The 25000-nt window shown below is 47.9% G+C and overlaps 1 long non-coding RNA gene across 1 annotated transcript in view; it reads right to left on the bottom strand.

Annotated features, from left to right (window-relative positions):
- LOC112927459 (uncharacterized) overlaps positions 1 to 25000 on the bottom strand; it is a 587636-nt gene that overhangs the window by 197119 nt on the left and 365517 nt on the right. The window contains exon 5 of the long non-coding RNA XR_012002062.1: positions 5413 to 7438. This is a non-coding gene — a long non-coding RNA (uncharacterized lncRNA). The remainder of the gene's footprint in view (positions 1 to 5412; positions 7439 to 25000) is intronic.

Genomic DNA, 25000 nt, shown 5'->3' with positions numbered 1-25000 from the left:
GTAGTGGGACTGTGAGAAGGTGTTAGGTTTAGAGCAAACACAATGCAGGTAAAAAGTGCACACAACCAGCATTGCTGAAGAAGAGCTCAGAAAAAGTGAAGGAGCTGCAAGGGTCAACACTGTGATGTAAGAACATATCCCTAAGCAAAGAACTGAATCCTCGGTTTTAAGTGAAATACCGTACTTTCAAGGAAAACCAGTAAGGGAAGACTCACAAGTAGACACATCCCAGTAAAATATTTGATTTCCAAGCACAAAAATTTCTACATGCAGTTGTTGTAGAGGCTTATAAAATCCCAAAAGGGAGAAACCTCCAGCTGGTTTGGAGGTGATGGTGCATGAAAGCCAGGACAGTAAGACTCTGATGTTGGGAGCTGGGCAGAACCTGTTGTCTAGCAGGCCACCACAGATTACTCCTGAAAAATCACTCAAATAATTGCTAACTGGAAGAGGAGTCTAAAAAAATGACTCAAGAATGAGACTATCCTAATGTACAAGGAATGGTGATAAATACTGAATCCTCTTACATGTGGAGTTAAACATCAGCCACCTATGTAACTAGTCCTCCCGAGACAAAGTCATGAGCTCAACACAATACTAATCTTAATTTCAATGGCATTTTGTTTGAGGAAAACAAAATGATTCTTGATTAACACATGTTTTTAGGAAAATAGAACAGAAGTAGATTTCTTCTAATAGAGAATGTGCACATCAAACCAATAGCCAACTTTGCACTTAATGGTGAGAACAGGAAAGCACTCCTGGTAAAACCAAAAGGAAGATGAGATTGCCTACTCCCCCCAGTAGAATTAAAGGGAAATATAGTGTTGTCCTTATTCGCAGAAAATATGATAATCTACTTAGAAACCTAGGAAAATCAACTGAAATAAATTAGGCAAACACATTGATTATAAAGTGGTAAACTATGAATATTTTATTCATAGAAAAGAATGCAAATAGCTTTTCTATTGTGGAAAATATATAACATAATTTACTATTTCAACCATTTTTAAGTGTACAGTTAGAATGAAAATAGCTTTAATATATGAAAAAAAGCTCAATCTCACTAATATATGAGAAAAGCAAATTAAAATGACACAGACACCATTTTTCACTTCTTAGGTGAAGATCTTAGGCAGGATGTGTGGTAACGCTGCATTGACAAGAGCTGGTGTGCATGTGGACTCCGTAGTGTCATGGAGGGGAGTCTGGTGATAATTATAGACTTTAAAAATGTGTCTTTCCTGGGATCTGGCAATTCCTTTTCCAGGAACTTACTCAGAGATGTTCATGAGTGTGAAAAAGGCTGTTATTTAACACAGAGGTATTTGAAATGGCTAAGGTTTGGGAAAGACGAAAAGGGCATCTGAGGGGATCGGTCAGATGTACTGTGGCAGGTGGCCGCCAGAAGCTGAGCAGCAGACGTAGGAAGCTGGGAGGAGGGTTACTCATACCATGGGAAAAATGGGAAAAAACCAGTAATCTACAGATATGCCTTTTCTTGCACCCCTAGAGCACTGGGGTTTCAGGTCAGCTAACAGCCTGAACCCAGGACAGGTGACTCTGAGGAGAGACGAGACATGAGCTGTGCTTCACTGGGGTCAGAGCATCAATGGAAGCTGTGGCTCCCCAGGGAAGCAGGGGTAATAAAGATTCAGCTGCTGCCTATGGCTGAGTGTGGGGTAATGCAAGAGTACGAAACCCCCAGGAGTCACGGACACAAGGGGAGTCTGCAGACCAAGCGTAGGGACGGAGGCTGTATAGAACTTCCTTCATGCAGGAGGCTGGAGCAAAGAGCCTTCCCAGGCTCTGTCTCCGCCACAGAACAGGAGCTGTAATCCACAGGGGAAAGGACAGAAAATCTCATCACTCCCAGGGCACAGATGAAAACCTGCCGTGGCTCGGGGAGGTCAGAGGAAAAGGCTCTACCTCCAGGGAAGGGGCAGGAAGCCAGCCTGGGCCTGACTCACTAGAGGTTTCCAGTGGCATTACTGAGAAAGCTCCCCTCCCAAGACACAGGAAGGCCGTGCTTGCCAAGACCGAGTCTGCACCAAAGCAGAGAAGGCCTTGACCCCCAACACTAGGCTCAGAGGTGCACAGAGCAAGTCTGGCAGCCCCCCACGGGGAGAGGCAGGGGGTGAGGGGAGATCCACTGGAGGCTTGAAACCAAAAATGAAGTGGGCATCAGGAGAGATTCTCTCACAAAGCAGTCCCCACCCTCAGGTAGAGCTAGAGGAATTGGAAGCTGGAGGTTGCAGGGAGAGTAACCACAGCAACGACAAATCCCAGATTCAACTGCTGACCAGATGGACTCAATCCTAGCATTACTGGTCAAGCGGAAGAGGGGCATAAATATAATTCACTCGGTATCATGTCCCACGCTTACCGGTCTCACTTTCAACCGCAAAGTGCAAGACACACAAAAGAAGGAAGAAAGCGGGGAGGGAAACTATACTCACTGTTAGGAAACAAAGTAGCTGACAGAACCAGAGGCAGGTAGGACCCAAGTGTCCAAACTATCAGACACCAAGAACTCAAGCAACTATGATTCACACTTTAAAGGCACTAACAGGAAAGGTAAACAATGTTCATGAGCAAATGAGGAATCTCAGCAGAGAGGAAATTTTTAAAAGAGAATGAGATGAAAAAACTGCATAATGGCGTTAAAGATATTAAAAATTACAGAATCAGAAAACAAAGTACTTTTAATAAGTTTGAATATATAAAAAATGTTAAAATATGAGTAAAAAATAGATGCCACAAAGACTGGAAAACAAGAACCAAATAGAAACTATGGAAGATGGCCTTGCAGACTCCAGAAGCCCGCGGGGCACAGGCTAATAATGAAAAAGAAATCCCTCCATAGATTGAGTGTGACGATGCCACGAAGGACAAATGCAGCAGGATGTTGTAGAAGCACCCAGTGAGAAAGGACAGGCAACCTTCACAGGAGGGACACACAGCAAAGTTCTTTGCAACAGCAGAAATCAGGGAATTCTATCTTCCCCCAAGTCCCGAGAGTAAATCTCTGCCCAGCAAAACCACCCTGTGAGCGCAGAGGGAGGACAGAGGCACTTTCAGAAAGCACAAACAGAGGGTTTGATGTGACACACAAGGAGTGTGATTCCAGTTACATGGTCTGAGATAAGCAATGGGATAGAGGACACTGAGCCGTGTTAAACATGCGGGGAAATCTAAGCCAACGCGGACTGTGTGAAACAGCAATTGTGTGTGAGGAGTTTAGGAAGAAAACAGTCACGGTCTCAAGGTCACATTCAAACCAGCGACAGCAACAGCACCCAGAGCAGGGTGGCAGGGAGGTGGTTAATGTGTCCTCAGTGGTAATGGTGTCAAGGGCGGGTGAAGCTACAGGCCAGTTCTTTTTTTTTTTTTTTTTTAATATTTTATTTATTTATTCCTGAGAGAAAGAGAGAGAGAGAAAGGCAGAGACACAGGCAGAGGGAGAAGCAGGCTCCGTGCAGGGAGCCTGACATGGGACTCGATCCCAGGTCTCCTGGATCAGGCCCTGGGCTGAAGGCAGCGCTAAACCGCTGAGCTACCCGGGCTGTACAGGCCAGTTCTGACTTCCCTAAGCTAACTATGCCTGTGTTAACAGCCATGATAACTACTAAAAGCACAAGTTGGTAACAACCAAATTAGAATAGGAAGAAAAATAAACAGCAGAAAAAATATAATAAATCTAAAGCAACCTAAGTAAGGAAATTAAAAGAAAAGGTAAGACAGGTGTGTATTCTTATCGTAATACTGCATGACAAACCACCAACTTGATTCCTTACAAACACGCATCTCCCTCTCATAGGTTCTGTGCATCAGGGGTCTGGGCATGGGCTAGCAAATGGTCCTCTGGGTCAGGAGTCTGGATGTGGGTGAGTGGGGTCCTCTGGGGTCAGGAGTCTGAAGGTGGGCTGGTGAGGTCCTTGCATGTCAGGAGTCTGGACAGGGGCTAGCAGGGTCCTCTGTGCAGGTCCCAGCTGGCTGAAATCACAAGGCTGGCTGGGGCTGTGCTCCCACGTGAGGCCGGGCCTCTTCCCAGCTGTGGGTTTGGGAGAACTGAGGTTGGTGAGGTTCTAGGACTGACCCCCTACAGCCTGCTGGCAGGGAATGCCCTCTGATCCCCACCTTGGGGCCTGCAGGTGGCAGCCCCCTTTCCAGGGCCAGTGGAGGACCCCTCTCTTCTGAGACGTGGTCTCATATGAGGCGACCTCACCTACTCACAAGTCTACAGGTGTGTTCATGATGGGGAGTCTTGGGGGACACTGAGATTCTGCTGCCACAAGGTAGAATACAGAGAAAGCATAAAATAAGAGGCTAAATACAAGTTGAAATATATCAAGAATTACAAGAAAATATCATTATATATGATTATAAGATGAAGAAAGAGACGGTTTATTTCCTTTCAGTTTTTCTTTTTGCATAAATTACTTTTTCTTAACTAAGTAATCCAAGTGTATAATCCATACCAATACCTTGCATTGGTCATTTTATAGTCAATAGAAATTCCCATATTGTTAAATAGTTTCAAAAAATTCTCGACAGGCATATGTATCAGAACTGAAAAAATTATTCCTCTATTAGTTCTTATTTATTTATTTTACCAATCTTTGTGTATTGCAAATGAATTATCCTGTATATTTTCATGTACGTTATTTAGGTTTTTTCCTTAGGAAATAAATGTCTGAGGGTGGAATTTGTAGGTCAAGGGTTATTTTGATGACACAGATAATCTATGGCAAACCCACTTCTAAAAATATCCATGCCCTCCACAATGTATGAGAGTATCAGTTTTACCACAACCTTGAGCACGCTCGGAATCATCACCTATATCGAAAAACAACAGCTTCATATTTTAAAATATTTCATCAACAGAACAGGAACTTACAGAATAGAAAAGTCAATGGCCAGTTCCAGGTCACCAGGGTTTTCCCTCATCATGACTCTGGGCCATTTGTGTGGTGCGAGCTGGGGAGAGGCACCCTCCCTGCCGTGAGGACCCTGCCGCTGGGTCCCCCAGAAGGTTCCTGAGCAGAGCCCGGCGCAGGTCCAGCCCTTTCATCTTCCCACTCTTCAAACCCCGGGATGCTTCTATTTGTTCAGACCTCATCCTTTTTAATCGTGCAACAAAAGTATGAGATGCTAGCTGCCTCCACCCGATTGCGCACACCAGAGCAAGTCTGCTGTGAATCTAGGTCTCCTCCTCTGAAATATTAGAACATTCAAGGACCAGGAAAACAGTGAATTCTGGAGACAAACCCCGCCCCCCAAGACACCCATGAGCTCATGCGACTGCCCCACGGTAGCAGAAGCAGCACATCGCACAGCCCCCTGACACTGGCAGTGTTGACAGCCCATCCCCTGTCCCCAAGGGGAGCTAAAAGCTGCACCCGTACTTACAGGACACGGAGGAGGCACTCAGGCAGGCCCTGGTTTGTCCCTCTATCCTCAGCTGCACAGTACACTCTCCAGTACCAACACCGCCGCCTTCTTGCTCAGATGATTGCAATTTGTAATCCAATCCAAATCGACCTTAATTGATATGTTGATCTAGGGTTAATAGTTCCTGGGGTGGAGAGGTTGATAAGGAAGCCAGCAAGATTCAGCTGTGTTAGTCACTGGGCATTAAGGACTTTTTTTTTTTTTTTCCTATTTCTTCTGGCTTTTAGCAGGAGAGAAGAGGCATCCTAAAGGATCAGATTGTCTAAAGCAGTCCAAGAAAGGACTCGGCCTTGGGGGGATGCACCTATTCTCACACCTCAAACCCTAAGAAGTTAGTCTGGACAATGGGAGAAGAAGTCAATCACAAAATATGGTCAAGGACCCCTCCCCTTCGGCACTGAGGGCCCTGTGAAGAGTTGGCAGCAGACAGGGGAGCTTGTGCTCAGCGAGTCTGGCTGACTGGTCCTGCTTCCAGAACCGGTTCTCAGGGGCAGTTGTGGGCACAGCTCAGGGCATCCTGTTAGTCACATCCCCCCACTGTGCAGAAATTTCACACTGAGTAGCGGCCAACATGTCTTGATGACATTTATTTCTTTGAACCCATTTATTTCTTTGACTCATTTTGTACAAACAGGTCCCTGATCCGTGTTATGCAGCCACTTCCAGCTCGGTGTGTTTTCGGTTCCCTCCTGCTCATTCTCTGTGGCCAGTCCAGACTCAGAAATAGCATGGTGTCCACAGCAGGGGCCTGTCCCCCAAAGCCATGTGTCTGTCTGTGGCCAGAGCTTCCTGAAAGCCGAAGGTGCTCTGACCCAGGACAGGCCATCCAACTGGGCAGGCGAACGCTGCTGGGCCTGCACTCACTTTTCCCACAGGACTTCTGCTCTAAGGGCATTTTCAGGAAACTCTTTGTCCTTAGCCTCTGTCCCCATGCCCAGTGCTGCTCTTCTGCAGACTGGAATTCACACTGGGGGAGGAACATCTTCCCGCAAACTGCCTCTAGTAACCTGAAATCACCTGGTTATAGCAACCTAGTTACTTAGAAGCTTGTCATTTTGTTCTAAAACAGCTTGCAGGGATGACTTTAGATCCGCATTCAGTCCTGAAAGAGGCCAGACTAGCTTCAGCAAACAGAATCATCAGACGCCGTGAGCTGCTTCCATATTCTCCTCCCTAGTTTTTCCTTCACGAAAACGTGATCACAGGTGGAAGGTGCCTCAGGAGCAATCAGGTCTTGGGCATCTGGGGCAGCAGGTGTCTATGGAGTGCTTCCAGTCCCTTGGGGAGGGGTGGAGAGTCCCGTACACCAGAGATGTCTGTATCCTCTCCACAGAAAATGATGCCTGGATTGGTTTTGGATTTGGTTTGCCTTTAACCTATTAATGACTTTCAAGGCAATGTCTGATAAGTCTGTTTCTGCATTCCTGAATAAACAAGGGAAAAGAAAAGAAAAAAATGGCCAGAGACTAAAGGCAGGGGGTGGCCAGCTAGCCTGAGCTGGTGGTGCATCTCAGAGGCATGTGTGATGGGGCCCTGTGTAATGAAAGGTCACCCTGGACAGGCTACTCAGTGTGCTGAGCTCAGCGTGGAAAATGAGAGAAACCAGGGTTCCTGGAGGGTGTGGGGCCCACTCAGACAGAAGCAACCTCATCCCAAAACTGGCATTGAGTATGAAGGCCCAGGAACTGTGGAAATGGAAGGGACCTCGGGTGGGGCACAGTTGCCCCATGCAAAGCACTTGCAGCACATCTGCACTGATGATGAGCAAAGGGAGGTGCAGAGGAAATGCATTTGTTTCTTGGTGGTGTTTTTTGACAGAGGTGGTTCACGGCTCCTCGTGCCTCCAAGACCAGCTTCAAGTTGGGTTGAGGGGCGGCCGGGCCGCAGCCAACTCAGGGCCACTGTGCTGGACACTATGCCGGACGTTATGCTGGATGCTGCATTGGACACTGTGCTGGACACTGCACACGGTGGCAGGTGAGGCCTGTGGAGTGAAGATCAAAGATTGGGGTAAGTGTCAAGAAGTCACTTTCTCGGGAGGCAAATTCACATTCCTCCTTTAAAAGGAGGTTAAGCTGACGCTAACACCTTGCCCCCTACAGAGAAGAGGTTCTAAGAGTAGCTGCCTGAGCATCCTTTGTTCAGGCCCGAGGATGCGAATGTGAATAGACAGGTGTCATGGATGCTTTCAGAGCAGCTGCAGTGCCTGGTTAGAACCACGACAAAGATTAAAACATTTCAGGTGGGGCTGCAGGAATCTACAGCCAGAGAGGGAAGGAGTTTGCATGGGCAATCGTGTGGAAAATGCATAAGAATAAAAGATGGCAAATTTTTCATTGTTTTTAGGAAGGTCTGGGATAACGATCCACCATTGCACCCAGCAGGCAGCCACCTAGAGGCAGAGCACACCGAGAACTGCTGGAAGAAATAGCGAAGAGGCCCCACTTAGAGCAATCAGAATGATGAAACACATGGGAGGAATTCACGAGAAAACTTTAAGTGCTCCTGAAAGCACTGAGTAAGCTTGAGCCAATGAAAAGTAAAGTATGTTGTTTTACATAATCCGATGCCTCCATCACAATTAATCTATACACTTAATGCTATTCCAGTAAAAATCCACTAAAGGACTTTTTTTCTTTTCTTTTCTTTTTTGGATGGGGAGAACAAGATATGCTGGATTCATATGGAAAAATAAACACCCAAGACTGGCTAACAAGATCACTTTTTAGAAAAGGAACAAGGGTAGTCAGTCCTAGCACAGAGACAAGCGCGTCATAAAGACAGTATGGAAATATTTCAGCATTAGTATCTGAATATCTGAATAGACAGGTCCATGATGGTTTGGAAAAATCTAGGAATGGACCCAAATATGCACAGGAATCTGGCATGTGACAAAAGTGACATTTCAAATGGGGGAGAGAAAGGTAGATTTTAACTAATGTGGAACACCTGGGTAGCCAGCAGTCCCACCTTTGAGCAGGTTAAATTTTAAGCAAATCAAAAGTTTAGATGTAATAAATGAAATCATATAACTGTCAGGACAGTTTTTAAAGGACAACATTGAAGTAAGAAAGTCTTTGTAACTGACCAAATCTGGTGAAAGAAAAGACTGAGCCACCTGGGTGTACAGTCAATGCCACCTCTGAGTGGCATCCCCACCCGAGAACACAATGGAAAGACAAAGGAGCAACTCAGAGCCACATCTGCAAATTAGATCACAGAAAAGTTCATTTCCTTAAGATGTAAGACCTCTTACAAGTCAATTAAAAAAGAAAGATTTCTAGTTCAATGGATATGTTCAGCATCCCCAGGTCATCAGGTCACAGAAAGGAAACATAAATGGGTCTTCAGCATTTGAGAAGATGCTTGGCCTCACCCAGCAAAGTCTAATTATGGCTAAAATGACGCATCCTCGCCCCCTTGGGTTGGAAAGGTACTGACAAGGGTGTGGAGACAAGAACGCTCTATAGTCTGGTGGGAGTGCATCCTCCCACCCCCTCACTCTGCACCCCCTGCCCAGGTCCAGCCTCTATAGAGAGCAGTTTGGTAACACGCATTACAATTTTAAAAAATGCTTGTAAACTTCTAAAGGCAATTTCACTCTTAGAAATGTGTCCCTCAGGTACGCATGGTATTCATTGTTTTTTATTTCAAATAATTAGAAAATTCAGTCAACAGTAGAGAGTTGGTTAAACAAATTATAGTTCATTCATTGGAGGGAATTAATCTGTCACCACGAAAGAGAATAAAAAGTCGCCTCCTGGATCTTGCCCTGTTAGGCTTTGAGATACAAATCCAGGCAAGACACAATGTGTTACGATGCACAGAGGGAAGAATACAAAAGTATTTATTTGCTCAGGGCCACTGCACATTCACGGGATGCCTCTGATGAGGGTGCTGGGGCCGGATGGCGGCCACAACAGGGAGGAGAGAAACAGGGAGGGTGCAGGGTGACCAAGGCAGAGACTGAAATAGAATCCACACGGGGCACTTCTGTACTCAGACCCTGCCCCTTCAGGATTTCCTCCCTCTTCCTCTTTCCCCATTCTCTTACATTTCTTGAGTATCTATTTCTCACCCCGCGAAACTATATTTTTTGAGGATTAGAAACCAGCCCTACTGATCTTCATGTCATCTCTACTTCCACAATGTCAGGAATGCCAATGGGCAATCAGCACCTAGTGAAACTTTACTGGAGGAAGGGTCTATCTTTTTCCGTTCCCTTAATTTGCATGGCTGATTGACTCAAAGGGTGGCCCTTTAAGGAAATGCCACCTCCAGGCTAGTAACTGGTGATTTGCTCTGAGCTGGCCTGCTCCCCAGGACGCAGAGTTACCCAGCATGGGTAGGGGGGATGATCAGTGGATATTTTCTTCACCCTAATTAACTTTCCACAACTTTGGTGATGATTGTGTCCGGATGGAGATTCAAAGAAAATCCGCAAATTTCAGGACAGCAGATGCAAGGAGTACACTGCAAGGAGGGCGCTTGAAGAGAGCCAAGGTACTTTGACATAGGCATCTGTCACATGGACCGTCTGCCCCTGTGCCTCAGCGATCCTGGCCCCAGAGCTGCTGGGAGCAGGCTGGTGTGCTTGCCCCCCCTCCAGGCAAAGGGGTGCAGCGTTACCAGGGCTAGGGCTTGGTCCTGCCAGCAACGGTGGCAGCCAGCTCCATCGGGAGGGCGGGGGCAGGGGCACAGAGGAAGGTGGTGGCAGACCCAGGGGTCATGGGGCTGGGGGTCTGCGCATTTTCACATTTGGACAGGCTCTGCCCTCGTCTGAGGGGCATGCCCTCCATGGCCTCCCTCTTTTCCTTTGGCCTTCCCACCCAGTTTGAACACGGCCCTTCCAGCCAACTTCAGGAAAAATGCTTTGCTTTTCTTGATGCTCTCCACATCTTGCTCCACGTTTGTTTGTAAAGGTCATGGAGGCGCCCAGTGGGCTCACAGCACGCAGCCAGTGCACCCCTCTGCAGGGCCTGGAGGGCCCACACTCAGAGTGTAGGTAGGACAGCCTCTCTTGGGAATACTGCACTCTGGGCAGCACATTAATGACTCCTGGGGAGTAATTTTCCTGCAAACAATTTTATAACCAGCCAGTCTCCTCACTGTGCCTTCTTACCGGTTTCTATTACATTAATTTAATGTCTAGTTCGGCCAATCACCTCACTGTTACACTGCACCATTTGGGTCTTTGATTTACTTAGACAGCATCACCAGAGAGACTTTTCTGACAGTCACACTCCTATTTTCCCCTGCTGGAATGCCCATGAAGACTCATAACCAATGATGCAAAAGTGGTTGGAGGGTTTTCACAGTTCCCCTGGGATCCATGAAATATGTCACCTGGCTAGGGGTTCTTCTGGGGTAGAGGCTAAGAGTTACCTCCCATATCTCCACTTTCCCTCTTAACTGAAAATTAAATGAACCAGGATTTTTGACTGGGCCCAGTGATACAGTATTTCCCAGACACCCTTGCAACTGTATGTGGCCACATGATCAAGGTTTTCCAAATGAAATGTAGGCAGAAGTTATGTGTCTCATAAGACCTCTGTATAGTCTCTGAAAGGGAAGGAGCATGCTTTTTTTCTATCTCCCCTCCATCCTGCTGCTCAGAACATGGGTTTGATGGTCAGAGCACCAGCAGCCATTTTGGATGGTAAAGGAGAAATCTGGAAAGAGTTGCATTCCTGCAGACCATCACAACAGTCTACATGTAAATGCATACCTGCCCCGCATTTCTTCTCTCTCTCTCTCTTTTTAAAGATTTTATTTTTTTATCTGAGAGTGTATGAGAGAGAGAATGATCAGGGTGAGGGGCAGAGGCAGAGGGAGAGAGAATCTCAAGCAGGCTCTGCACTGAGTGTAGAGCCAGATATGGGGCTTGATCCCTTGACCATAAGATCACAACCTGAGCCAAAACCAAGAGCTGGATGCTCAACCAACTGAGCCACCCAGGTGCCCCTCCTCTCTTTTTTATTATTTTTATTATAGTATATACTTTTATATATTATTGTACAGACAAGTACTTCTAATAAATGTATTATTAGTTCCCTCTCCAAGGTTGGTTTACCGAAGGGTGTTTAGTATTAATTTCCGTTTCTTACTAGAGTGAATCAAAGAGTTTTCCTAGGCCACGTTGTCTTCCCATCAAACATACGCAGCTGTTTTTGATTGCTTGGTTTGTACTGTGTTTCCCACGTTTCAGAAGAGTCAGGTAAGAGACCCCTCCCTGCCCCCATTTGGCGCTGTCTCCCTCTCCTCTTCACAGATGGTGTCTAGTCTTTTTCTTTCCTTCTTTCTCAGATTTGAGCCCTGAGAGAGGGCAGCTTATTTCAGCTGGCATCAAAAGGTCTGTGTCATTAAATCTTGGTAGGGAGCACTGGATGGTGGCAGCTAAAAGACTCACAACTGAGTAGAGAAATTCATCCTACCAAATTTAGACATGGACTCTATATTTAGTTCAGATCTCAAATAGGAAAAATTTCAGCCTGAAAATTTATAAATAAGAAACAGAGCAGTTTAGTTTTCTTTATGCCTGTACCGAAGTGGAGGCTCCAGTAGCTCTATTATGTATGCTGTCACCAGTAAATGCCTACCTGGGCATGGTAGAGTCCTGGGCATTGCAGGGTGTGACTCTGCTCCTTTTGCTGGACTTACTGTTTGCGGGGGGCGGGGGGGCAATGAGAAGCTGTCAACAATAATAGCCACACCTAATTTTACTGAAGTGCCAGGCCAGACATGCTTTGCATGCACGACCTCACCCAACCTCACCACAACACTGCTGTGCAACCACATAAATGAATCCCATTTTATAGAGGACAACTCTGGTGCACAGAGAAATTGAATTACTTTCCCAAAGTCACAAAGTCCACAGTAACAGGACTGGGGTTGGAATCAGAGCCTTATATCTTAACCACTCTGCTCTACTACCTGCCTACAAGGAGAATTCTCTCTGATCTCCGGGAATTATATACAGTGAATCCTCATTTTTCACAGATTCTGCATGTGCAGATTCACCTACTTGTTAACAGTTATTGCAACACCAAAGTCATTTACCACAGTGCTTTCATGATCACTGGCTGACATGTGCAGAGCAGTGAACAATCCGAGTCACCTGATGTGTGTCTTCCCAGCCGAGGTTGAACAGGCAAAGCTCTGCCCTCTTGTCTCAGACCTCATACTGTAGCAAGCATGCTGTTTGTGGTCTCTGGTGCCACGTTTCTGAATTTTTGTGCTTTTTTTGTTGGTAACTTCACTGTTTTAACAACAGTGCTGGGGTGCTGCCTACTGTCCAGAGTGCAAGAGGGCTGTGCCGTGGCTTTGGTGTGTGCCCTGGATGAGCCTCCCTCAGGCACAAGTTACAGGGCATTGGCTAGGAGTTCCATGAGTCAACGATGTGGATTAAATACAGTGTCTTTACTTATTTTTTTCGAAGGTGGGTTGGGCTCTCCTGTTTTTTTTTGTTGTTGTTGTTGTTTTTTGTTTTTTTACACTTTTTTTAAATTTAAATTCAATTTGCCAACATATGGTATAACACCCAGCGCTCAGTGTCTTTAAATAGAAACATATATAAAGTGCCATCATGTATCAATCAGTTATAAAAATGTTTTGACCAGGGGCTCCCAGGACTCTGACCCCGTTGCTCCCCAAGAGTGTTCAGAGTTTACAACTGCTTTACAGAACTCCACTACTGTGAATAATGAGAGCTGCTTTATGTGGCAGGGGGCTCACAGGGGGTCTGCAGAGAAGCTGCAGCCTTATTTCTTCTACTTCCAAGTTCTATTAGGTTGCACATCTCTTCTGGCTGCAGCAGGGAGGAGTCTGAGGGGAAAGCGCTTCTGTGCCTGTTTTAGGCATCTGTGAAATGAAGAGGGCTTGGTCCTCTGCCTCCACTCTGGTCTGACCACTACCAGCTGGTTTGTGAGCCATGGCTGCCCCCCCACCCCCAGTCCTTCCCATGTGTCAGAGCATAAAGGGGCCTCATCCAGGACAGAGGGGTGAGGACACTGGTAGCCACGGTTACCAAGGTAACCTTGTGATATTCCTTTAGGATTGGGGACTTCTTGGAGCAGGAGGGCATATTTATGTTTGCGTCTTAAGCAGGAAATAAATTTTCAAGCCAATGAACAGTAAACCATCCTGTTAAAACAAGATGAGGGAAGGAGTTATTCAGGGAAACCATATGTTGGATTAATCAAGAGTTTGTCTGGATGCCACACATGAATCATCCACTTCTCAAGACGCAGGGTATGGGGGGATGCAGGAAACATTGAGTTGATAGTAAATGGATGCAGCTGAATCTCCCTGTTGGCAGAGTCAGAGATTTGCCGAACTAAATGTAGATGCAACGCAGGTAGTAAGGACGGGTGTACCAAAGCATCTCTTCATAGAGAGTCCTCCCAGGCAGGGCCATGTTCACTTCACAAGTGTCCAGCATCTATACTCTCTTCCAAAGCGTGCTGTGTCATGGCCCCAGGACACACAGGGGAAACCATTACAGTGGGATGATGGGAGCTGCAATGTGGACGTTCTGGGGCAAACCTCAATCAACACCGTCGCATCTTCACAGGGGAGGCCTGAGGGGGTGATGTGGCAATTGCAGAGCTGGTGAGCAATCCAGCCCAGTGTCAGGACCACGGCCAGCGCCCCTGACGTCAGGGTGCCGGGGACCTTCCCTGGGATCCTCTGTGACGGGTTAATACAGCTGTCGAGTATGTTGCTAGGTTTTTTCTACTTACAGGTGTGGATATATTCTCTTTGTCCTTTTAATAAACTTTCCCTCAAATAATGCTTGGCACTTTCATGGACTGAAGCAAAGAAATGGTAACTTCCCAGTTTTTCTCTAAAATAGTGTTTGTTAGGTCTTGAGGTCATTTTAACTCATTCATATTTATCCCCCTCCCACAATTTTTTTTTACAAAGTTCATGAAAAGCTAAGAAAGACCCCAGTACAACATAAAATCATGAGCGTCTTAGCCAGCAGCAGGAGACCTGTCCTCTCTGGCGCTGCTGGAGGAAGCTCCATGGGGCAGTGGCGGGGAGTCTGGCCTGGTGGATGGTGCATGTGGGTCATGCACAGAGCCCAGCTTGGGCAAAGGCAGGGCTCCTTGTGTGCCAAGAATCTGCCTTAGTTCTCTTGGGAAACAGTGCATGACATGGATTTATTCAAAACAAAATCTGTTTTTCATATAAAAACAATAAATGAATCCTATTATGTATCATAAACAAAATCTAACTTAGGTGGAGGGAGGGCAAAATTCAGTACAAAAATTTTTGTAAAATACAGATAATTAGAGATGTCTGTATGTGGCTGCAATGTGAGAATGATAAGGCCACACCTCCCCCAGCATGGCCCCAGGCATCTGCCATCACCTCTAAGAACTGGGAGCAGACCAGCACCCCATGCTTTCCCAGGGTCCTCATCTAGGGAGTCAGTCTATGCCCTGCTTGGGTTAGCTTTTTGTTTTTCCTCAACTTACCTCTCTCTCTCTTCAATTGCTCTCAAGACATGGAAAGTCAACTTCTGAGGACTTGGAGATTAGCTGCTGGCCATGACCCTCTAGGTCTTGTAATTATGCCAAGTTTTGGGTAAAAAGAACCCATGTACCAGGTGGTACTGGGCAACCTCAAGCCCTGGAAACAGCTGATCTGCCAGAGGAGGACAGTGACTTATACCCACCCAGTTGATTCACTTCTGCAATTTGGAGTTGGCCCAGAGAGACTATAGGAATCTGCCTGTGACAGGAAAGGAGACACACAGGGAAGCCTGGAGATGACAGAGGACAGGGTGTTGCCTGGGGTGGTGACAGGGTATGTGACCGGTGCTCTTGCTGCACTCTGCTTCAGGGAAGAGCCACGTCCTTAAAAGCTGCTCCCTTTTACTTAAACTGGCTTTTTAAAAAATATATTTTATTTATTTATTCATGAGAGACACAGAGAGAGAGAGAGAGAGGCAGAGACACAGGCAGAGGGAGAAGCAGGCTTCATGCAGGGAGCCCGATGTGGGACTCGATCCCAGGTCTCCAGGATCACACCCTGGGCTGAAGGCGGCACTAAACTGCTGAGCCACCCGGGCTGCCTGCAAATTAAGATTCTTAATGCAACTATACCTGTTGCCTGAGCAGCTTTGGACAGGCTGTATGCTGTGCAGAGACAGAAAGAGGAACAGTGCAGAATGTGTAGACCAAGCAGCCCATTTAGGTTAGGAGCACAGAGGGGCCCCAGCCATCCTCAGCCAGGGGTCAGCACTGCTAACTCTGGTCAACCTCTTACTGATAAGGCCCCAAGGGGCCAACCTGCACCCCTGCACATAGCCTACTGCCATATGACCTGAGGTCCTGGCACCCTTGTTTAAGGGGCATACAACTTATTAAATTCATGATGAAAACAGTTTTGTCTGTAATCATTTTGAGAAAGAAATCAGAGCAGGACTGGTTTGGGGAAGTGACAGTGTCAGGCCAAAACTGTTCTCCAAAGGGATCTTTACCTGGGAAGATGGAGTGGGAGGCAGTCCAAGTGCTGGGGGCCTGGGGAGCAGGTGGCCCACATGAGAACAAGATGCTGACTCAAAGGGACCCTGTTTCCACCTGGCCTTTTGATCTTCAAAAGCAAGAATGGGACACATTCTCCTGAGCATTCAGGGATCTGTGGTTCAAACTTGTTGGGTACATTTCACAGATGTTTCTTTCTTTCTTAGCTGAGGCAAGAGTCTCTTTTCAGAGAAGGATGTTCTTCCTCCAGTGGCCAAGAAGGGGAACTGGTAATCCCCTGGCTATGTCCCCCATCTGCAGAAGGGGCTAACACAAGCACGGCCTCAAAACCCCACGGCTCTTCCTTTTTTTTTTTTTTTTTAAGATTTATTTATTTATTCATGAGAGACGGAGAGAGGCAGAGACACAGGCAGAGGGAGAAGTAGGCTCCCTGCTGGGAACCTGATGTGAGACTCGATCCTGGATCCCAGGATCATGCCGAGCCGAAGGCAGAAGCTCAACCACTGAGCCACCCAGGCATCCCAAAACCTCATGGCTCTTCCAAAAGAGCCTAGCATCAACCATTCATCGTGGGGTCACCCCAAAGCATAGTGGCTAAAAACCACCACATGTACTATCATATAGCTTCTGTGGTTCAACAATGCAACAATGCAGACAATGCAGGTGCCCTAACTGGGCCCTCTACTTGGGGTTCACCTAGAATGCCAGCCAGGACCAGCCTCCAAACCCACCCACAAGACCTCCGTCCAGGGGCTGCTCCTGGCTCCACCCAGTCTACCTCAACAGACCAGTTACAGAACAGGGGGAGGGACGTGGGGTGGGTGATCTGTGACCTAACTTCCCATCGCTCATACCCAGGTGAGCACCTCAAGCCTCACCTATTGCCTTGGAGCCCTAGACTGTGTTCCTAAGTGACTGCTTGACAGATCTGCTCGAATTTCCAGTGGGGGATCTTCACTTTAATGCATTCAGAACAGAGCTCTGGAGTCCAAAAAGAAGCCTCATTTCCCCAGGAAGGGTCCCCCCCCCCCATTTTCTTATGCATCTAAGGAGAAATGGATGCACATATAGGAAACATACATAAACAGTCAAGTTTGTAAGCAAAGTGCCTTTCACCTTCAGGCGTGGTGGCAGAAGATGAATGCTGTGGCACCCAGGAACTTCAGTCCCTTGTGGTTTAAGACCACATTTATGTCAGATTAGTGTTTAGCCAAGTGTATCCTCGGCCCAGGACAGTCCCCCTCTCTCCTCCTGTTTGACTTCTAGCCATAGGACATGCAAGGCCCTGTCACCAGTGGGCAGCTGGGGAGGGATCTGGGAGGGGACAGTGAATGGGCAAGGGAGGCAGGGGACAATTAGGTGGGATGCTATGCCCTCTGATGGGGCTGCGGGGGGCTGTCCACTGCTCTGGTGGCTGAGCGGCTTGGGCCCATGCAGCAGCCTCCATGGGGTGAAGTCCCACAGTGAGACCTCCAGAAGAATGGCAGGGTATCCTCTGGGTCCAAACCACACTGTGCCCTCAACCCCTGCTAGGTGTCCATGGTGCCTGGGGGCGGTCACTGAACGTGCTCCTAGGCTACCTTCTACATTGTCCACACCTGGGAGTCATGGACCAACTTTATAGGCCCCTGTCTATAAGGGGAACCTTCCCCCCACCAGTCACACCAGGGCATTCACAGCCCTGTGCTGAGCACACAGCTGTAGGAAAGGCCCAGGACCTTTCTCCGGCTCCATGGACCCAGAGTTCTTCCTAGACTTACACAAAAGCTAATGAGTGATCCCCCTGGGAGAGACCCACTTCTTGAGAAGACACACTGAATACTGCCCCTACCAAGGTGGAGAAAGTAAAGTCTTCAGAGTATGATCTTATTACACCTGCTTCCTAGCATATTCTAGAATTCCTTAGAAAAACAAATGATATATAGTGCATACATCATGTCACATGGAAATACATAATAATGTAAATTATGCATATAAAATACACATATGTAGCACTCTCCTATTAATTTCATTAGGAGAGAGACTGGTATGGTGGTAACCATGACCTCAATACCTCTAGGGGCACCTGGCACACAGCAGGAAAGGCTCACCTTTTCACAGCAGGTTGACTCACTCAGGGCCCAGATGTTCCCACCCTCCTCTGCTATAAATGCTGGAAAACCAAACCCTCAAAATTCCTAGCCCCACTGCCACTAGAGTGGCCAGGTGACATTATGTTTTGTATGATGTACGAAGTTACTAGCTCCACACTTTATCTTCCCTCCCCCTTGGCCATGCTTCCTCTCTCCTGCCTTGAAAATGGATAACATGGAGATGATGGTGATGTAGCAGCCATTCTATGCCAGGAAGAAGGCTCAAGAGAATTGTAGACAGCAGTGCTCCTACTGCTCAGCTGTCAGACCAAGGTCAGGGTCTTTACAACACGTGCTCTTATGTTCAGCTCTGCTGTTACACGCAGCTGAATCAATAGTAACCGGGACAGTGAGTGCCCAGTCTTCTTACAGCACTTGTCATTAGTGACCAGATGAGTCAAAATGTTGAATTAGAGAAAGGCTTTACTGTGGACAACTCAGTGCCTCATGGATTATTTTTTAATCTCCCACGGGGATATACTAAGCAGTATGTCCTGAGCATATCTGAACACGTCGTTTATCACCATGCTCCCAATCCCTTTGGTGGATTTAGGAAAAGGCTGCCTTAGTTTAAAAGCAAGCCCAAAATAGTGGGGTGGGCAAAGCTTCCTTGATGCTTGCCTCCTGGTGAAAGAAGCAGGCATTTTGGAGACAGCTCACATGGGTTCAGACCCACACCCTCCCTTCCTAGTTGTGTGACAGTGAAAATTCACTTCCTCTTCCCACCTCAGGTTGGTGCCAAGGGTCTGCCAAGTGCAGGGCACTCAGACAAGGTGAATCTCCTTCCCCATACTTCCCACTCCAGAGCTCTTTCTAGAAATAATTCAGGAGTCTTTGCTTTCCTAAGATTCGAGTTTCTCGTCTGTAAGGACTGACCCTGGCTGGGTCCTTGAGCATCTTTGCTTCCACTGCTGCATGCCAGGGGTTCCCTAAGACCACGCCAGCCCCAAGTGCCCCTGGAGGGCAGGGGCATCCAGCCGGGGACCTCTGCCTTGGTGGCCTTTCCTGTCCCTTCCAGCTCCCAAATTTTAATGGAAGTTGAGCAACCCCACACCTGCCATGCTGGATGCTGAATGTCTACTACAGATGGAAGAGGAGGTGGCTTACTCAACACAGACATCTCTGAGCAGCTGTGTGGGGCCTGAGTTATAGTCACAAAACCTAGGGAGTGGGCGATAGTTTTATGTCCTAGATTCTAGATAAGGAGCCTAAAATTTTGGGATGATTTGTCCAGTTGTGCAGTTACTGATGCTCTTCTTAGACCACTGTTTATGTATTTTGCCTCTCACTTATCACATCCCTGGATAGAGGTGGTTATCTCTTATCTCAGTATTAACCCCCAGTACCCCCAGATAATCCTCTCCATCAAGAAGCCATGGTCTGCCAAAGGCCCACACAGGAGGAAAAGCCAGCCTGTCTCAAGCAGCAGATAATTATTGAAGCAGAAACTGCTTATAATTTACTCAGCAGGAGACACAGAGGACCCTTTCGCCCTGTGAGTAAGTTAGATTCTCTGGAGCTTTGCATGGTGTGTATCCCAAATGTCAGGAGGAGGCCCAGCACCTACTGACTCCCAGAAAGCCTCCCACTCGGCAGCCTCCCTGGGCTGAGTGCAGCACCCCCATGTCTGAGCTCCATCTGCTCTCTGCTAATGGAAAATGGAGTGTGGAAAGTGAAGATGTTTTTGCAAACATGCTTTCAGGTGGGGCTGCCATTGATTAGCGTCGCTTTGTGTCTGGGCCCCGCCCCAGCCCCGTGTGTGACTCATACCTGGCAGCATTGTGTGCGACATTTGCGGGCACTCGAGTGCTGTCTGGGGGCTGGGGCCCAGCAGCCCCAGCTATTTATAAAGAGAATTGCTGTCTGTGAGGGTTGTAGACATCCACTTGTCCACACCCCAGGAGGAGCAGAGCTCTTCATCATGTCTGGACTTAATAAAGGACAAATAGTGCTGGCTACATAGCTTGCTACAATGCGTCTCCTCCAGGATTCCTCTGTTTCAATTTTCTGCTTCATATTGTGTACACAGAAAATAGTCTCACGAATTTAACCAATCCAACCCTGCTCCAGATTCCCCCTCGAGAAGACATGAGGGAAGGCACACAGAGACACCTTTTGGCTTTAATAGGATATAAAATGGCTCTGTGTGGCAAGGTCTTCACGGCCCTAGGGTTCAGTGCCACTCTGTGAGAAACTGTCATTTTATCAATATAGAAACTATGCTTGAGTGGTTTTCCTTCTAGGGTTTAGGCTGTGATGTCTAGGGAATCCCCAAGGGCTGCTCAGCTGGGAGGGGAGGTAAACACGGGGAGAATCTCCTCTCGATGCCACAAGAGGAAACTGAGGCACAGGGGTCCATGCACCTGCTGGGAGGGGAGGGTGGCGGTCACACGTCCCTCTCACTACTGCTGCTGCTTCTCTCCAGACATTGCCAGCAGCAGTCCTGGCCAAGGTAGAGTCCACCTGGGTTGACTTGGGGACATTTATAATCAATGTAGTCCTTAACCATCACACATCTGAATAAAAGAACAGCTTTTAAGCCCAAGTTGTCTTTTTTACCCCTGGCATCCCCATATCTTAAACATCTAAGGGGTAGAGAAACCATCTAGTTTTTGAGCGCCCCCCCAAAAAAATAATCTTCCAAATTTTCTGGATTCAACCCAGGTTTCCCATTCCAGGAGCTTCTCTTTGTTATGGCAGGACTCCTTTTCACACCCACCGTGCACCTCCTGCCCCACGGAAGCCCTTTCTCACTCTAGCCACCTGCTATCATCACTCCCCCCCCCCCCCCAGCCTGGGCTGGCCTGGCGTGGGGAGTGCTGTGGCCATCTCCTCTGAGGACACTGTGTGTCAGCACAGAAAAAAGCCAGAAATCTGGCAATTGGTGGGGCCACAGCAAACCCACAGAAGTGGTAGGACCTGCCTGCTTCACTGGGGCTTAGCTAGCTCCAGGGAGCACCTTCCCTTCCAGATGCAAAAAAAACCATTTGGGTCATAGCAGTTCAAAAAAAAAAAAATGAACTAGTTCCAGTTAGCAATGGATCAGAGTCAGTGGGGAACAGAACGGGGGCAGGTGCAGTCGGTGATGAACGGGGGACCCAGCACCCAGATGGGAGATGGGGGTTGAGACCTGGCCTTTGGTCAAGCTGCTGAGAGAGACGGATCCAGAGGACCAGATTAAGGAGATGCAGTCAGTTATTACACCTGCCTGAAAGGAATTTAGCTGGGTCTAATCTTCTAAAAAGCCTTCACTCAAGGAAATGTTTCTCCAGGAAAAAGGTCTCTTTAATAAAGATAGGTTAATGTGCAAACATCAATTTTCAGATTGAGACACCAACATTCTCTTCATTGATAATGGTTGTGCTTCCAAGTTGTTTAAAATGTTCAGCAATTAATTTAGTGATATTCAGCCGTGTTTCTAACTTAACTGTTGAACTTCTCATTTTGAGGAGACACAGGCTAGCTGAACTTGCCAGGTAACTAGCAGCCCTCTGTGAGTATCTGGGAGTTAAGTTGGCCTTGCCATGATCTGAGCCTGTGAAAGCTACTTCTACGACTTCCCTGAGATGCTTTTGCTCTCAGGGCGAAGGGGACAGTGTCCATGGAGGACAGCTCTGGAGGCCCCTCTGTGCTGGAGCTCAGGGGCCTCCTGTGTCCCTCCTCTCCTGGACAGTGCCCCTCACGGAGTGTGCTCCTCATCCAGCCCTGCAGAGCACCTGTTCTCCCTCCCTGGTGAGTGTCTTCAACGTCCCCCTCTCCTTGCCAGCTCGCTTCCAGCTGTGCCAAGACAGCCGAGGCAATCAGAGAACACATACTCTTCCCATCGCATCTCTACCAGCCTGTCCTTTCCCGCTTGTTCTCTCAGGCCCCGTTCCTACGACGTGATGGTCCCTGCTCCTGTGACCGCCCCCATCTCCCACTGCAGCCCATCCCTGCCCAGGACACTCTCCCAGTTCTCCCCACTTCCTGCCTCCGGACATGCCGCTAGAACTGCTATTTCAACAACCTTCTCCGGAACCACATGCCCTCCAGCTTCCATTTCTGCACCCCTCCCTGTTATCAACCCCTTGCGAGCTGTGCTTGTGCTTTACTTCCTCCCACGCAGGCACCTTTCACCCACTCTGCGCAGACCCCCCGGCATGCCATCACTGCTGCCGCACCCCCGCGCTGCCTGGGCTTCTCCTGCCCCACCTGCTGCACATCCTCTTATTCCTCCGACAGCTCCTTCTCAGCCTGTTTGCCAGCTCCTCCCTTTCCCTGGCTGCTGCACCTGGCGCCGCCGGGCTGGCCTGTAATCTTCCTCCCATGGACAGCATCCCCATGGGCCACGCCCAGGCTCACACGTTAACTCACCAGCTCTCAGCTCTCTCCCCAAGTTCACTGTCAGATACTTTAACTGTTACGACTTGGACATCTCCTGGGTGTCTTTTTTGGGCGGTATCTTAAATTTACCACGCATAACACCAAACTATTTGCTCCCCTGGACTCCCCAAACCTCTAGAAAAAAAGAAGGAGGTAGAGTAGAAAGGGAGGAAAGGAGAAAGGAAAAAGTCTCTTCTTGTTTCTCAGATGAAAGATCCTTGGGTTGACTTTGACTCTTTTATCCCTCACTCCATCCCTGTGGAAAATCCTGTTTGCTGGACCTTTGGACAGACACAGAGACCTTTTATTTTTCATCGACTCAAGCACGACACCCTGCCCAGCATGCAGCCTGCCCTCTCCTTGGTTGTCACCAAGCCCCTGTGGTCTCCCCAGCTCCCATCTGTGTCCACAAAGAGGCTGGAGGGAGGGCAAGTCCCTCTGTGGGAATCCTCCACTGCCATCTCACTAGAACGGAAGACGCTGCTCTCACTTTCCCTGTCCACTCATTCCTTCCCACTGGCCTCCTGACATCCACTGAGCCTCGGGGCCTTTGCATTCACTCCACCCTCTGCCAGAGGTCCACATGGATGGGGGCATCCCCTGAGGAGAGATGCCTTTCCTGATCAACTGAACCCAGCCGTGTCTGTGCCCACCTGCTGTCTCTGCACACACTTGTTGCTGTGACTCGTGTCTGTATCCCCTTACATCTGACAGGGCACCGTGCACCGCTGTGCTGCAATCTCCCATGCTCGCTGAGGAAATGGAAAGCTGGTGTGGTGGTGTTACATTCAACAGTGCACGTGCCTGCAGGTACTCCGTGTAGATGCCACAGAGGATGACTGGAGGAGAGTGCTTCTTGGAGACACGTGAACAATGTGTGAGAGTGGGGAAGTTTACATTGAAAGTAGCAACCAGGCACAGTAAGTGGCAAAGAAGGAGCAAAGTCGAAAGCTGCTCGTTGCTCTAAGACTTGGTTTTCAGTCATTTTGGCAAAACATCTGTGGAACAAAGTTAGAATGAGAAAATATTTCCAAAGATCAAAAGTCAGATTTTGAAAGTATACTGTTGCCCTTTGCCCCCAAAACCTGTCTTGACACTAAAATACTGAAAACAAGAAACAATGAGCTATGACCCCGTGGCACCCTCCTGCGGCAGCCTCAGAGCTGGGTGGGGTTGGGCCCTGCTCCCAAAGGCGACCTGTCCGGGGCTCCAGAGTCTTAACCAACCCCTAGGAGGAGTGTCCACCCTGCAGAGGGAGGACTTGGGGGGCTTATGAAAACACTTGCTGCAGATTCAGAAGTGCCAAAACCTTCTCCAGTGGTGCTGCAATAAAATGAAAGACTTTCCAGGAATACTTCATGTCAACAGATCCAGGTTCCATGATCAACGTTAACATCACGAAACACAGGTCGTGTGTTAAGCATGCTTGGGTGTAAAGCCAGGCTTGAGGGCTAGACTGCCTGAATGCGAGCCGTGTTAACAACTTGCAAGACACAGAAGAAGCACAAAATGTATCAACGGAGAAAACAAAGCACAGAAACACGTGCTGCCCCAAGACAGGACTGAGCGTTGGCTATTCACGGGTGTGGGCTGGGGGCTCAGGGGCACGAAGACAGAGAAAAGGCCCTTGGGCAGCCCCATGAAGTTGTTCAGAGATAAATACCAGGACTGAGCTTGATGCTTATTTTGATAGGGGTTGCCAAGATAGGAGCAATACAAAGATCCCTGCTTAAGAAACTAGATGACCTATTGGGACTTCATCAAGATAAAAAGCTTCTGCACAGCAAAAGAAACAGTCCACAAAACTAAAAGGCAGCCTGCAGAATGGGAGAAGATATTTGCAAATGACATGTCAGATAAAGGGTTAGTATCCAAGATCTATAAAGAACTTATTCAACTCAACAGCAAAGAAACAAACAATCCAATCATGAAATGGCCAAAAGACATGAAGAGAAATCCCCCAGAGGAAGATATGGACATGGCCATGACGCACATGAGAAACGCACATGAGAAAATGCTCTGCATCACTGGCCCTCAGGGAAATACAAATCAAAACCACAATGAGATACCACTTCACACCAGGGAGAATGGGGAAAATTAACAAAACAGGAAACAACAAATGTTGGAGAGGATGCGGAGAAAGGGGAACCCTCTTGCACTGTTGGTGGGAATGTGAACTGGTGCAGCCACTCTGGAAAACTGTGTGGAGGTTCCTCAAAGAGTTAAAATAGACCTGCCCTACGACCCAGCAATGGCACTGCTGGGGATTTACCCCAAAGATACAGATGCAGTGAAACGCCGGGACACCTGCACCCCGATGTTTCTAGCAGAAATGTCCACAGTAGCCAAACTGTGGAAGGAGCCTCGGTGTCCATCGAAAGATGAATGGATAAAGATGATGTGGTCTATGTATACAATGGAATATTCCTCAGCCATTAGAAACGACAAATACCCACCATTTGCTTCAACGTGGATGGAACTGGAGGGTATTATGCTGAGTGAAGTAAGTCAATCGGAGAAGGACAAACATCATATGGTTTCACTCATAAGGGGAATATA

Source organism: Vulpes vulpes, chromosome 6, assembly GCF_048418805.1.
Source record: "Vulpes vulpes isolate BD-2025 chromosome 6, VulVul3, whole genome shotgun sequence".
Lineage (NCBI taxonomy): Eukaryota > Metazoa > Chordata > Mammalia > Carnivora > Canidae > Vulpes > Vulpes vulpes.
This window is presented reverse-complemented; position numbering and strand designations above follow the sequence as displayed.